Below are 14,113 nucleotides of genomic sequence, written 5' to 3'. Positions count from 1 at the left end.
TTAGAAGAGATATTAATGTTTCGGCTATGGTATATAACTGCAGTAAGTCTGTGCTGACAACGTGCCCTTCTGGGGCTATGAAAATAATTTAGACAATGCAAGACAGTGAACCAAAATGGGAATTTCAGCCTTAACACAGAAAAGTACCTTAGGAATTAACTTGATTTATACCGCGGCACAGGCACTCGCTGCACAAAGCCAACTGTTGATAAAAGCAAGAGAAACAGAGAACAGATTTGAGTCCATATTTTTAAACAAAAAACACATTTCACTGCTGTTCCCAGCAATGTCATGCGATGCGCATATCAAAGACCCAGGGATCTTCAGATGCAAAGGTGCTTGCTCAGTTATCTGCCCAAAAGCTTGCACTGGTTAGTTAGTAGTAACTGCAATTCAAAATGGCCAGTGAAATAAGCAGAAGGATTTTGTGCTGCACAGCAGGGCCTGGAAGGGGGAGCATGTTTAACCATCATTTAGCTGGTGAAAAACAGATGAGAAAGGGCAGCCCGTTTTCTGGGCTAAGTCTTGTATCTTGGCTTGAGTGGCAAAAAGCAGCAGCCTGAAAACCTGGCAGGATTCTGGCAAAGCTTGATGGTTCGTTACTACCTGTGAATGTGGTTGGACATAGCCTGATGTTGAAAAAGGAAACTTGTATATATTCAAGGGGCAACAAAGCAGGTTTGCTTAGCTGAGAATGTCCTGAAAGATTTGCCTCCAAAAGATTATACAAAAGTTATTTTAAATTGACTTCCTTCCCCCTAGTGTCCCAACTCGACTTCCCATTTTAATATATTGCTTTTTTAAAAAGAGGAACTAACAAGATGCATCTGCTATGATCAGACCCTGTGTCCTCTTTGTTTTATACCTTACCCTTTCTTTATGGTCATCTCTTGCTGTGTTTTCTCTCTTAGATTGTAAGCTCCTAGGGGCAGGAACATGCCCCTGTTTATTGTCTGAAAAACACCATGTTCATCTCTGGTTATTATTAATAATTATTTGTATTACAGTAGCATGCAAAGGCCCCAGCTGAGAGTAGATCCCCATTTTGCTAGCCCCTGTACATACATATTGAAAGATTCAGCCCCTGCCCTACAATCTGAATAGACTAGACAGGCAACAGGTGGAAGAAAGGAAATATTATCTACATTTCACAAATGGAGAACAGAGGCACAGAGAGATGAAGTGACTTACCCTAGGTCACACAAGAATTCTGTAGCAGAGCAGTTCTGGACTCAGCTCTTCTGAGCCCCTTTTTCTTTATGTGGCACAGTCTAAACAATAAATAGTTATGTGTGAGAGGACCGGGATTGGTTCACCGGCATGTCTGACTTGCCTTTCATCTCCCGCTGTGCACAGATAGGTTGCTACCACTCCAGGTTTGTTGTTGTAACTCCTCTGTTGATTTTTTTTCTAGCCCAACCTCCATGAATGCTGAGAACTATTTCACAGCATTCACTTACAAGAATGCATTAGCATTTCAACTGAGGGAAGCAGGGGTTATTTGGTGCTGTTTTAAGTACACACTAATGCCCGAGTTAGCCCTGGACTCCCTAAGCAGGGGAGTCTGCCCTCGTTAAATGTGGTGAGATGAAGCATTGCTTCTAGCGTGGTATGATCAGGCAAAACACCACGTCCTCAGCAGATGATGGCGTCATGTCCTTATCATGTATCCGTGCTGAGCTGGTGAAAGGTGCTGAGCTGGCAGTCTTGGAAACCAGGGTCCTCTCTTCACTGATGAGGTACAGCTGCAGCAGCCACGGTGAAGATTCCTCCATGTCGTCAGCCAATATGCTTTAACCCTGATGGGGCGGGATCACTTCTGGGGATGAGAATAATTAAGCCTCAGGCCCATTCTGCCTTGGGAAGGATAAAGAGGAAGATATTAAGTACGAGGATGGTTTTTCTGATGTGGTCACTCAGCCCCTAAGAACAGGACTGGGACCCATCAAGTCATTTCACACAGGCATTCCAGCAGTTGTCAAATAATGCCAGTCTGGGATAGAATTCAATCCAAGATTTTAAAGGCTGTATTCCATCACCAACTCGCATCCCCTGCATTTATTCAGACAATAGCCCAGCCATGTTCTTTGTTAATTTAATTTTATCTCTAGTCTCATGATACCTGGTACTTTCCTGAAATCATCAGCTCCTGGAGTAAAATGCTTACATGCGAACCCCAGCTTTTAATTTTAAAAAAAAACCCAGTACGTTTCTAGCTTTCATGGCTGCAGAGAAAAGCTTGAAAAATGTGACCTGACTGTAAAGTTAAGGTTCAGACAGCAGAAGCTCAAGAAGAAGAACCCAACAATAATTTTTCTCTCATGCTTTTTGAGCCAATCTCCTGATTTTTGAAGGCCTGGGGTTGGTCATATTGAAGTCATCATGCTCATTGCCTCAACAATGTTGTGTATTGACAGGATTATTCCTGCAAGTAACATATTTTGGGTTGGTCATTCGACCAGGAATGGTGACTATGATGGAGGTATTCAATGGTTACCAATCAGGGTAGATGGGCAAAATGCTAGATCTCCCATCGGACATTGATGCAAAGCCTTCTAATGTTAAATCCAAAGAGGTTCACAAATGTTTTATGCCAGATCCAGGTCACATGGGCTCACAGGCCCTGAAGTTTGAAATCTTTGTGGGTGCACACAGGGAAGGGTTAGGGTCAATGCCTTTGTGCTCTGCCTGCCTGAATCTACTTATAAAGCATCAGCTTCTGTGCACACTAAGTGTGAGCTCATCGGGGGACTAGAAGTGGGGCTAGTGGCACTGCTGGAGAATACCATTTGGCCTTTCCAGGCTCAAAGGTGGGAGAGAGCAAGTGGGCACCGTGGTGGGGTGTTTACCCCACACTGGCATACAAGAGGTTACTAAAACCCTAGGGAGGCTGCACGGGAAACAGCCAATAGGAGAGAGACAGCGAGGAGTAGTCAATCAGGGCTCAGGAGTCTCACAGAAAAGGAGCTGCAGGCAGAGCAGAGGTTGGTTGCTGCTGGGAGCACAAGGGGTGAGAACTGTGTCCCTAGAAGGCTGAAAGAAAGCTAGCAGCATGGACAGGTCAGTTGCTGGCAGGGACCAGGGGAACAAGGGAGAGCTCCTGGCTGACTCCAGGGACTGAGCAGCTGAGGGCCCTGAGGTAAGGGGGAAGGAGGAGCTGGGGCCATGGGGAAATGGTCTAGGGAATCGTAACAGCAGTGAGAGGAGTGAGAGGAGCAGCAGGAGGCTGCTCTACACAGGGACCCTGGGCTGGGACCTGTAGTAGTAGGCAGGCCCGGGTCCCTCCAACTCACCACTGGGGAAGTGGCAGGATTTGGACTGCAATACTAACCGCCAGAAGCGGGAAACATGGATGGTGACACGGCCGGGGGTTGAGCTACGAAGAGGACACTGCAGTTCCTAGGGCCATGGGAAGGGCTGCCTGCAGACAGAGCAACAGAGTGCAAACCACGGATGGGAGGGCATTGGCGTAGAGCTAATCCCCAGGAGGAGGCACCAGACTCGTGGTGAGTGATGCGCCCCCTGACAGGCACAGTCTAAACGCACTGGCCAAGCACAGCCACAAAGTGTGCTCGTGGACAGCCAGCTAGCACCAAAAACTTCCCAGTCAGAGGTTCACAGACATGAACAGAACTAGTCTGGGCTGCTGCTGGTTCAGTCACCGCCGTCCTCACTCAACATCAGTGGGAATCTCTAGAGTAAACTAGCAATGACACTGCTGGCATCTGTACACTGATTTTCCTCCTACACTAGGATTACCATCCCCAGTGCCCCGAGGACATCCCGAGACACTATGGAACCATTGGTCAGGAGGCACCTTGGAAGCACAGGGACACCACAAAGATGGTCCTGGCTTCCAATAAAGCTCAGGAGAGCTGTGCATTTTCAGTGCTGAACCCCTCTCCTGGTAGACTGGCGGGTGGGGCAACCCACTGCTTCCAAAGAAGAATTGGTCCAAAACAACATTTGTCCAAAGATACTGAGGGTACGTCAACACTGCCATAAAAAACCTCTGGGTACCGAGTCTCAGAGTCAACTGACCTGGGCTCAGGGTGCTATAAAGTAGCAGTGTAAACATTCAGGCTTGGGCTGCAGCCTACATTCTGAGACCCCAGGAGGGTCTCAGACCCCAGGGTCCACCCCGAGCCCGAATATCTATGCTGCAATGTTATAGCCCCGCAACTCAAGCCCTGCAAGCCTGAGTTAGCTGACCTTGGCCAGTTGTGCTCTTTTATTACAGTACAGACATACCCTGAATTTCCTGTCTCCTCTTATTATTGTGTTGTATTACAATAGGTCCCAGAGGCCCCACCAAATATCAGGGCCCCATTGTGCTCGGCACCATACATACGCATAGCAAGAAACTGCCCCTGCCCCAAAGAGCTTACAATAGACAAGTCACAGAGTTGCATGGGAAACTGAGGCACAGAGGGGTGAAGTGACTTGCCCAAGATCACACAGCAGGTCAGTGGCAAAGCTGGGAATAGAAACCACATTGCTTGCCTCCTCTCATTCCTTATCCTCTTGACCATACTATTTCCCATGGAAATAACCCCTACAGGAAACAATTTAGTCCTAGGACATTGCCATATTGTTATAATTTTATGACCTCAATGTAGGCAACATTCCTGAACTGCTTTACTTAATATCACCCCCTCAGATTACTATGGATGTTAGTTTCACCAGCCACATGCTCCGAAGCCATGAAGAGTTTATGCTTACAAACGGAGAGCCATGCCAAAGAACCACCAATTTTGTCAATAAAGGGCCGGATTTCTAATGGTTAATAGAGTAACATCTCACCAGCTGACTGAGGGAGAACAAAGCAAATACTATATAAATAATGCTTCTTTCTTCTGCTCTCTCTCCAGAAAAAGAAATGCAAATCTTGTTTGCCTTAATGTTTATGGAGGGTGGAGGCCTGGATAGAGTCAACACAGTAGCCAGAATAAGTAGCAGGAGGAATGTCAGCCATCCATTTTGTACACACTGGAGGGCAGGCAGTCATGTTAAGTAGAAGTGGCTTCATTTTATTTTAACTTAATCTTGTCAGTGTTTAACGTGGCTGTCACAAGGAGAGCAAAGCACCTTGAACAGAGGCTACACCAAGGCCATCTGCAGGTAGGACAAAAACAATTCTTCTTCCTATCTGTCAGTGAGTAGAGTGTCACCATCCCTGGAGCCCATGAAATACAATGGGTGGTGGCTGTAGTGTGGCCCTACTGTGTAGACATTAAGCCTGTTACCTTCTGAGTGCACATTTTTACATATTTACCTTTCTTAATACAAAATGCATTCCAGATTTGCAAAGGGAAAATCTTTTTGGTACACTGAGGGCCCGACTCTGCTCACTCAGATTTACACCTGTGTAACTCAGCCGATCTGATGGGAGTTACTCCGAATTTACAGTCCTGAAAGTGAACCCAGAACTGGATCCTGTCTCTCCTGGCCAATACTATTGGCATTCTCAACATGAGAAAATACATGTGAGCAGCTCTAAGACAGGCAGTGAAAGAATAATGCCATTTAGGAATGATCCAGGCAAGATAGCAAGCACATCGTTTACCAAAGGCAACCCTGAACACAGTAATGTTTTTGTGACTGCCTTGTAATCTAAGGAAGAAGCAGATCATTTAGTCTATGCCACTCAGATGAACTCTGTTTTGAAATCTGATTGGGTGAGACAGCGCAGCCCTAGTCTTTAAAAAGTGCATGATCTTGGCTCCAAGATTTCCAAAGCCAGAGATTAGTGATTTTGGATGACTCAGTTTTTTGGGTCTGAACTTGAGACACATTAAGGGACCTCATTTACAGGGGAGGGTGTTCAGCGCCTTCTGAAAACCAGGCCCCTTCAGGCTGGGCACCCAAAACCACGAACCACTTTTGAAAACAGGGCTCCAAGTCAGATGGGGACAGTGCACCTGACTTTTAAAACTTGATAGACTGGTAATCGCTCCTAATTAGTGTGGTTGTTTCTCAAAGACAGTTGGTAGCCTAGAACTAAAGATAGCAAAGCCACCCAATGAAGAAAGTACTGAAGATGAATGGTGACTCATAGGCAAGAAATTGATTATTACAGAAAACGTTTAAAACCTTGGTGAATTGCAATGTTCTTGCTCGACAGCTCATGCTCCTTTTTGTGCAGACTCTTGTAAAGCGGATGTAATCAGCTGAGGATAATCAAGACTTTGTGTTGCTTCTGAAAGATTTGCTTCTCGTGCCGTGCCACATTAGCCAGGGAAACGCAGAAGACAGCAAGCGTGTCATCTGTCTCCCTCCTTCTAAGGGTGAAATTCTCTGGTGCGGCAACAAAACAACACTCAGATGAATGCCAGGAAACCAAAAGACCCAAAGGCCTCAAAAGAAAGAGTGACAGGTGCTAAAAAAGTCACTTTCAATGCAGCAGGAAGAGAAGAAAGGGCCGCCTCTAAATCTAAGCCAGTAAGACATGGTGCATTTATTAATTAAGCAATAGGGATCAATACCCAAGACATTTCTTGTGGATTAATGTCCAGCTGGGAGGAGCTGACAGCCTGAGGGACATGAACACCAATCTGTCATTAATCCCCAGGAAATGCTCTCTGCCAAGGTCATTAAGTGCCTGGATTTATTTTATGGGTGATAATAACAATAATCATACTTCCTCCCTTAACCCCACCCCAGGAGAAGTGCTTATAGAGCTATGCAACAGCAGCAAATCAAATACAGTATAGGGTACACATGAATACAGACTGCCCTCTTCAAATACAAATGCTCAACATGTGTGTGTGTGTGTGTGTGTGTGTGTCCTATTTAATATCAGCGAGGAAAAGGCATTCAGTTACTGTGGTGCTGGGGCCCATGTAAGAACCTAGATTAGCAAGGTGATGTATCCTCGCCCAGAGATGCAGGGCATTCACTGCCCCCATTAACACTCACTGTGGGTGGCTGGGATGTGCAGTGGGATGTGTGGGGTTGGCTGGGGTTTGCCTGTTTGGTTAAAGGGTTCAATTGGTATTTTTGTTATCTTCACTTTGGGGCAGGCCAAGGGTTTGAGCTGCTGGGGCAGGATGGGTGGCTAGCGGCTCAGTGAGTGTGTCACAAAATTCCATTTGGGGAAGAGTCCAAGACGGACGCCATGGACCAGACGCTCCTGCAGCTGGTGTCATGACACTGGCATGTCTCTTCACTCAGACATCCACACACACTTACTTCTTGGTCCGTATATTCCCCTTAAGTCCCCAGATGCTCCTGCTGCTGGCGGTTACTCACCTTCCAAGCTTCAGATGGGCATAGAAACCACAAGAGCTTCAGAAGCCACAACTTCTAACCCAGCCACTGTCAGCCTGAGGGGACTTCTAGCCGCCCAGAGACTCACTAAGGAATTTAAGGTACTGTGATTATTGCTGTAGAGATGCTCCTAATCAGAGCCTCTTAAGAGCAAGGCTCCAGTGACCCTTCTGCTGTGTCCTATAGCTGTAACCATCCCCCTCAAGCAGACACCAGGAGGCTTCAGAACATGAGCAAAAGAGGCTAAAAAGAGGCTGCTAAAAGCATCTTTTCCAAGGTCCTATTAATGGGCACAAACTGTAAAACGGAGCCTGGGGCCCTGTTGCCCAATGCAACCTCCACAATTCCCAGCCCTCTGCAGGCCCACAGCCTTTGCTCCCCCCCCCCCCACACACACACGCAGGTGATCATCCCCCACAGGCAGTGGGACAAAGCCCAGTGGTTTTGATTAGCCCCACCCCTGTCAGGCTGGCCCCGATTGCAGAGGTTCGAAGCTGTGCTGTAGAGCTCCTTAACCTCGCTAGCATGGTTAACAGAGACATCCGCATGCGCCCCTTTCCTGGGGACCATGCTCAGTCCTGGAGTGAATCCCTGAAGGAGAGCCAGTCAGACTCTCTTTATCATCCCACCTACCCTTTGAAACTGGCCTCCGCTAACATGATTAGCCCTGGGATTAAATCCATTTGACTCATGGCACGAATCGATGATGATGTGTTTAACTCCCCTACCTGTTTAAGGCAGCTGCTAGCAGTGGGCTGGCCATCGACTCTGTCGTCCAGACACAGCCACTGTTTTCGGGCTCAGGTAAAACGTATAATGCCTAATACTGGGGCTCAGGCATTTTCTGTTGGAGACAGTTCCAGGATGTACAGTATAGCTAGAGATGCCGGCTAATAGTCTGACAGTGGATAGCTCCCATCTAAGCCACAGAGTGTATTAAAGGACTGCCTAGTTAAACAAACAAAGCCCGAAGGAGCCCTTAGAAAAGTGCTACAGTAGGAGTGGAGATGTTAACCACAGCGTCTGGGACAAATTCCAACTCAGACAATGACATTCTAGCTAAATTCCCCTCGCCCAGGGCAGGGAGTAAGGGGAGCTGGGGTCTGTTCCCAGCTCAGCTACTGTGACCGTCTGTGCAACGTTGTCAAATGACAGCATCTCAGCTATAAAACAGGGATACTGACACCGGTACCTGCCTCATGGGGATGGAGTGAGGCTAAGCTCAGTAACAGTCATAAGGTGCTTTGAGATCCCCTTATAGCAAACAAAATAAGGCTGTATTTGGATGCTTGTAAGTCAAATGCAGGCTATGTGAATACAGATAGTTCAATATGGCTGTGAATATAGTGTTGTTCTTCAGTTCCAGCCCTAAAATGTTGTGTATTGTTGCTGCCTTCAATTCCAGAGGTGGCTGTGTTGCAGTGGTAGGTGAAGTGATCCGTTATCTGCCTCACAGGGACATTGCAAAGCTTAATTAGTTCACCTTTGTAAAGTGCTTTGAGATCCTTTGATGAAAGATGCTGAAGAATGGTGAAGGCTACCGCAGTGTCTGCAGGCCCCATTGTACTGAGCCGTGCACACGCCCACAGTCAGCCACTCCCTGTCCTGACGAGCTGACCAGTGTGTGGGTATGAAAGGCGGCCTGGAGCGTTGTTGTCTTGCTCATGTATCTTAGCACCTGGTAAAGCATGATTTGACTTGTAGAACCGAGCCACTATGAAAAACAAGTCAAGACTCCAGATCTCTCGTCACAAGCCCATCACCATCATCAATGAGAAGGTACGTGTTCTGTCCGCCTAGCACAAGGTCTCTCCGATGACATGCTCAGGGCAGTTTTCTCTTGGACATTCCTGGGGCTGAGGAGAATGGTGACATCCCCTCAATTAGCAATGAAGACTGAATACTCTATGCCAATAACAGTGGGACACACCACAGAGGAGTTGCCCTGTCTAGGAACTGTTCCAAGAGCTTTGAAGATCTGGACTGGGCTGGGCTCAGGCCTCTTTCAGTGACTAGGATACGTGCATGTTTCAGGTACCAGTGGTCTATATATGATAGATCCAAAGAGTTCAGCACCCAATGTGCACTGATTCTGGTGCCTAAATGGAACCTGAGCTTATTTGAAAATTTTGCCCTTTGGGCCTGATCCAAACCCCACTGACATCAATGGGGTTTGTATCAAACCTATAGGAATGCGTCTTTTCTAGCTGAAGAGGTGTGGTCCCAATTTGAGTAGGCTAACACCAGCTAAAATCCTAGTGAAGACCAGGCAGTTGGTAGTGTTTCACATATTAGTGGGTTGAGTTAAAGACTATGCAAGATCCTAGATCTAGCACTAGGATTTTACCTCATGTTAGTTACCGTGTGTTAGCTAACTTGAGTTAAGAACACACCTTGTTTCTGAGTGAAGACAAGGCCTTCATGTCTGATTTTCAGTGGTGCTGAGCCCATAACTCCTGCTTTGGGTCAGGCCTTTGCTGTTCAGAATAGCCGCCATTGCTACACTCATGGATAAAACTACAAGGGTTGTGATTAGTCCTCGCATTGCTTGGAACAGACTGATCATCTGGGCTTAGAAAGAACATGCTTCCTCCAGGCTCGCTTATTGTACAGGTGGCCAGAGCATTCCTAGTTTCCCCTGCTTTCCTCCAAAGTATGCATCCATCACTGGCCACTGTCAGCAACAGGATGCCTGCCTGGATGGCTCACTGATCCGGTCTGGGATGGCAGTGCCTAGGATGCTCTTATTTGTGTGGTTTATCTTCCCCATTCCATCCAGCTGCACGCCGTGTCCCCAGTTTGTGCTATTTGTTGTACCCACTGGATACAACATTACTCAGGAAGCCAGGAGAGGGGGTAGAGAGCTCTCTACCAGGGAGGCTAGCAGTGATGTGCTCCTAAGAGACAGCATATATCAGCCTCATGACACGTTCACCCTCGTGTGACCTGGGGCCTGCAATTCAGCTGCTGTGCCTGAACTGAGGGATTGCTATTTGTCAGCTAAGCAGTCCTGGGCGAGGGGGGGAACGGGATGAGGAATAATGGTGACCAGCCAGGTCAGTCCTGTCAAAGAGGAGTCTTGCCATTAACAGCAAAGACCTCTGCATCAGGCCCACAATTGATTAGTTTGTACTGAAACCATTTTGCTTCACTAGAAACAGAGTTACGCCATATCTAGGTCTCACACAGTTTCTACCATGTAAGAATCTATAAACCACAAGTTGAAAAAGACTTGGATTAATTTAAATGGAAGGGATGTTATCCAACAGTGGGACTTCAGAGCTGATCAAGGGTTTACCACAGTACCAAGTAGGGAGAGGAATTACTTAGGCAGGAACACGAAGTAATGAGATGAAATTAAGAAAGAGAGTATCTAGGCTGCGTATTGGAAAAACCTTCCTGGCAGGGAGCTGCATTAGGGGGTGGACTTGTCTCCTTGGGGAAGTACTGAAAGCCTCATTGCTAGGTCATGGGTCTAGCACTGGAAATGTCCTGTAGGGACCAATCCTGCATTGGCCAGGAGATGAGCTGATCTCTCTGATCCCAGCATTCTGACATGAAATGAGCCATCTGCATCTCCAGAGATGACTCTGCCCACACACAGCACTAAGAATCCATTTAATAATTGATGCAACAATCAATATCGAAGCATTTTTTCAATGAAACTCTTCCTATGGGATATTTCTCTGTTCTGCTCCTAGAGTCTGTTGAAAAGTGGGAAAACCCATCTTCCTTTAGTAAATAAAGAGCCCAGGCAGCATCCTGCTAACTGAGCATTAGTGTCCCACACAGGCTGGGGCTGGAGTACAAGAACAGCCTGTCTTTGCAGCATGGCTTTCAAGCTCAGCACACTTAGCAAGGGCCCCTACCTCCTCCAAACGGGGCTGCCTGAGCAAGGGAAGGTGTAAATCCGAGGTTAGGCAGAGGGAATCTTAACCTAACCCACCAAGACAAAACACTAAGTGGAGTGGGGGAGAGTGTCTGTGGATAGTGGAGAATAAAGATCATTAGGGTCTGCCCAGACGTGAACTCTATTTAGAGCAGTGGTCCCCAAACTGGGGGGCATACTTCCCCTCCCCCCCAGGGGGGCACAGAGGAATGTTCAGAGGGGCAAGCCCCCAAGGGGAGGGGGGAGCACCCCACTGCCCCGCCCCTGGCCACAGCTCTGCCCTCATTCCCTCTTTGCCCCCCAGGCCAGTTCCGCCTCTAGCCCCAGCTCCCCACTCCCCCATCCCCAGTTCTGCCCCCAGCTCCGCCCAAGCTCCTCTGCTGAGCCAATTATGCAGTAGTTGGCGGGGGGGGGGTGCGGACAGATTCCACTACTGTAAGGGGAGGGTGCGACAGGAAAAGTTTGGGCACCGTTGCCTTAGAGATTGCTGCGCTGAGAGCTGCTGTTTAAGGCTCTTCACATTTCCAGGGCCACCTCCCACACTAAGGGGAAATTCCACTGAAGAAATTCCCTCCTCCAGGGAATGCAGATGGCTGTGCTGGTGGAGCTGCATACAAAAATGCCACCCTCTCTCCCTGCAGTCTGCCTTTGCAGGCTTGCAACCCAATAATATTCACAGCCTAGTCTGTGTGTCTCTCACTTCCCTCCCTTCTAGCCAGGAACAAAGAGAGAAGGCTTAGCAGCAGAAGGGCCAGACCAGCTGGGCAGGGTTCTGCCCCATCGTGTTCCATATGTGCTGAAATACCTAGGCATGTTGGGGTGGAATTTAAAGTAACAGTTCCAGTTTTAACTCTCCCATTCTTTGCTAACTTGAAGTTATACCCTTGCATTTTCAAAGAGTCACACTGGGTACATCGATACTGCAGCTGGGAGCATGCTTCCCTGCTCAGACATGGACTTGGACACACACACACACCGATGCAATTTGCTCAAGCTAGCGTACTAAACGTAACAGTGTAGTTGGGGGTATCACAGGCAGTGGCTCAGGCTAAGTGCATGTGCGCATAGCTGGGGTTCTGGGTGGATTTGTCCTCAGGTAGCTAGCCCAAGTCTCCCCCGTGCTACCCCAGCTACACTGCTATTTTTTGCGTGCTAGCTTGAGCAGAGCTAGTGCACCTGCCTAGCCTACCCAAGTAGGGGAGCACGCTCCCAGCTGCAGTGTAGACGCACCCACAGGCGTTTAGCAAAACCTCTAGATTTTCAAAGCTCAATGCATGTGAACAAGTCTTCGAAAATTTGGCTTATAATGGTCTAAGATGATGCCTTCCCCTGTGTTCCTAACCAGGGCCAAAGTACAGCCAGGTACTGAAGAATCTATCTCAGGCTTTATGACACCCAACATATGTTGGGGCAGGACTTGGGAGTCAGCATGGGATAGAAGTCCTACTAGAGAGGACAGGTTCACAGAACTTCCCCATCTACCACAATAGTATAGTGGCTGCCCCCAAGGCGGTTAAAATATGGTTTGATATTCCAGTGCAGACCTAAGCAGGTTTTAACCATGTGTCCGAATTGGGCAAAAGCCCTGGATATATCTTAGCATTTACTGATGCTGGGGAACCAGAACCACATTTTGTGTTGTGGGGACAACTGTATTGTGAGCCAGCACTCTGACCCAGTTCCATTAATGTGTGTGTGTGGGTTAATTCTTGACTCCCAGTAATTGGAGTCAACCCTCACTGACTTGCCTGGACGTTGCCTGGTTAAACCTCGTAGCTCTTTGAAAATGTAGAGATTCACATTGTTGGAACAGAATTTATTGTGGTTCAATTGTAACACACAACAGTGTGTGTGTTTGTACAGGGTCTAAAACCATGGGGCCCCAATCCTGCCTAAGGGTGCTGGGCGTGACCGTAATACAAATAAATTAATTAAATCATATTATAGCATTAGGTCTTTGTTACAGAGTCCAGTCTCGTCGGCAATACCGAAAGAGAAATCCTCTTGTGGCAGAGCGGAAGGGCTGCTAAGGGAATATTTACCGACCAAACGCACCAACGTTACTCTTATGAGCCTGCAAAATGTGCCAGTCTCACTATTGCTTTAAGTGAAGAAAGAAAACACTTGGTCAAGCAAGTCACTCCTCCTCGGTATAAGTTAGTTGTCAACGTCACCATTGGAAACAAAAGCAAAGATGAGACTGTGGATATAGTGGTGGCTAGCCAGTGTCTGTGGGACCCTCATTCAGATAACTTCACATCCTCCCAGTATGTGAATGAGACACTTTATTGTGTTGTTTTGGTTCATGCTGTTTATTTCGAGTAACAATCCAAATACATCTCCTTCGCATAGGAAGAGCTTAGGTATGTTATTAGCTACAAGTAAAGAGAGACACTCAGACACGGGTGTTTGATGACAAACTTGGAACTATGCCATAGCTACAGCATACACAGTGGGAAGAAACTCTAAAACAGAATAAAAATGCTAATTGACAGATGAATTTAAAGATGTGGAGAGAGACTATGTGCGCCATACATCACATGTACACTTATGTGTACAAGATGCCTTATCATATCCTATAACAATACCTGGCTCTTACATAGTGCTTTTCACCGGTCTGCCTCAAAGTGCTTTACAAAGCTAAGTATCCTCGTATCACTGGATGTATTTTTACCTAGCAGCTTCTATGCACTGCCCCTTTCTCCCCCCACAATGCTAGAGCATTCCAGAACAGCCCTGTGGAAAACCCAAACATTACTCCAGATATGAGGCAGTGTTCCTGGGAAGTTCACAAAGTCAGTTCTGGCAGCCCTCTGCCTATGGAAAAGTCAGGCATTCACCATGAAATAGCTTTTCTACCTTGAAAGTAGCTTCCATTTCATAAACAACAGAGATTATCAAATGCTTGGGAGCAAGAAAAGCAAATAATCATCATCCCTGAGAAACTGAGGTTTA

At 47.2% G+C, this 14,113-nt stretch overlaps 1 pseudogene; it reads left to right on the top strand.

The window, feature by feature from the left end:
* Positions 1–6,324: 6,324 nt before the first annotated feature.
* LOC140916597 (uncharacterized) lies at positions 6,325–13,483 on the top strand (annotated as a pseudogene).
* The last annotated feature ends 630 nt before the right edge of the window (positions 13,484–14,113 follow it).

The sequence above is a fragment of the Lepidochelys kempii genome, chromosome 8, assembly GCF_965140285.1.
Source record: "Lepidochelys kempii isolate rLepKem1 chromosome 8, rLepKem1.hap1, whole genome shotgun sequence".
NCBI classification, from domain to species: Eukaryota; Metazoa; Chordata; order Testudines; family Cheloniidae; genus Lepidochelys; species Lepidochelys kempii.
Note: the sequence above shows the minus strand (reverse complement) of the source record. Positions and strands in the feature narration are given on the sequence as shown.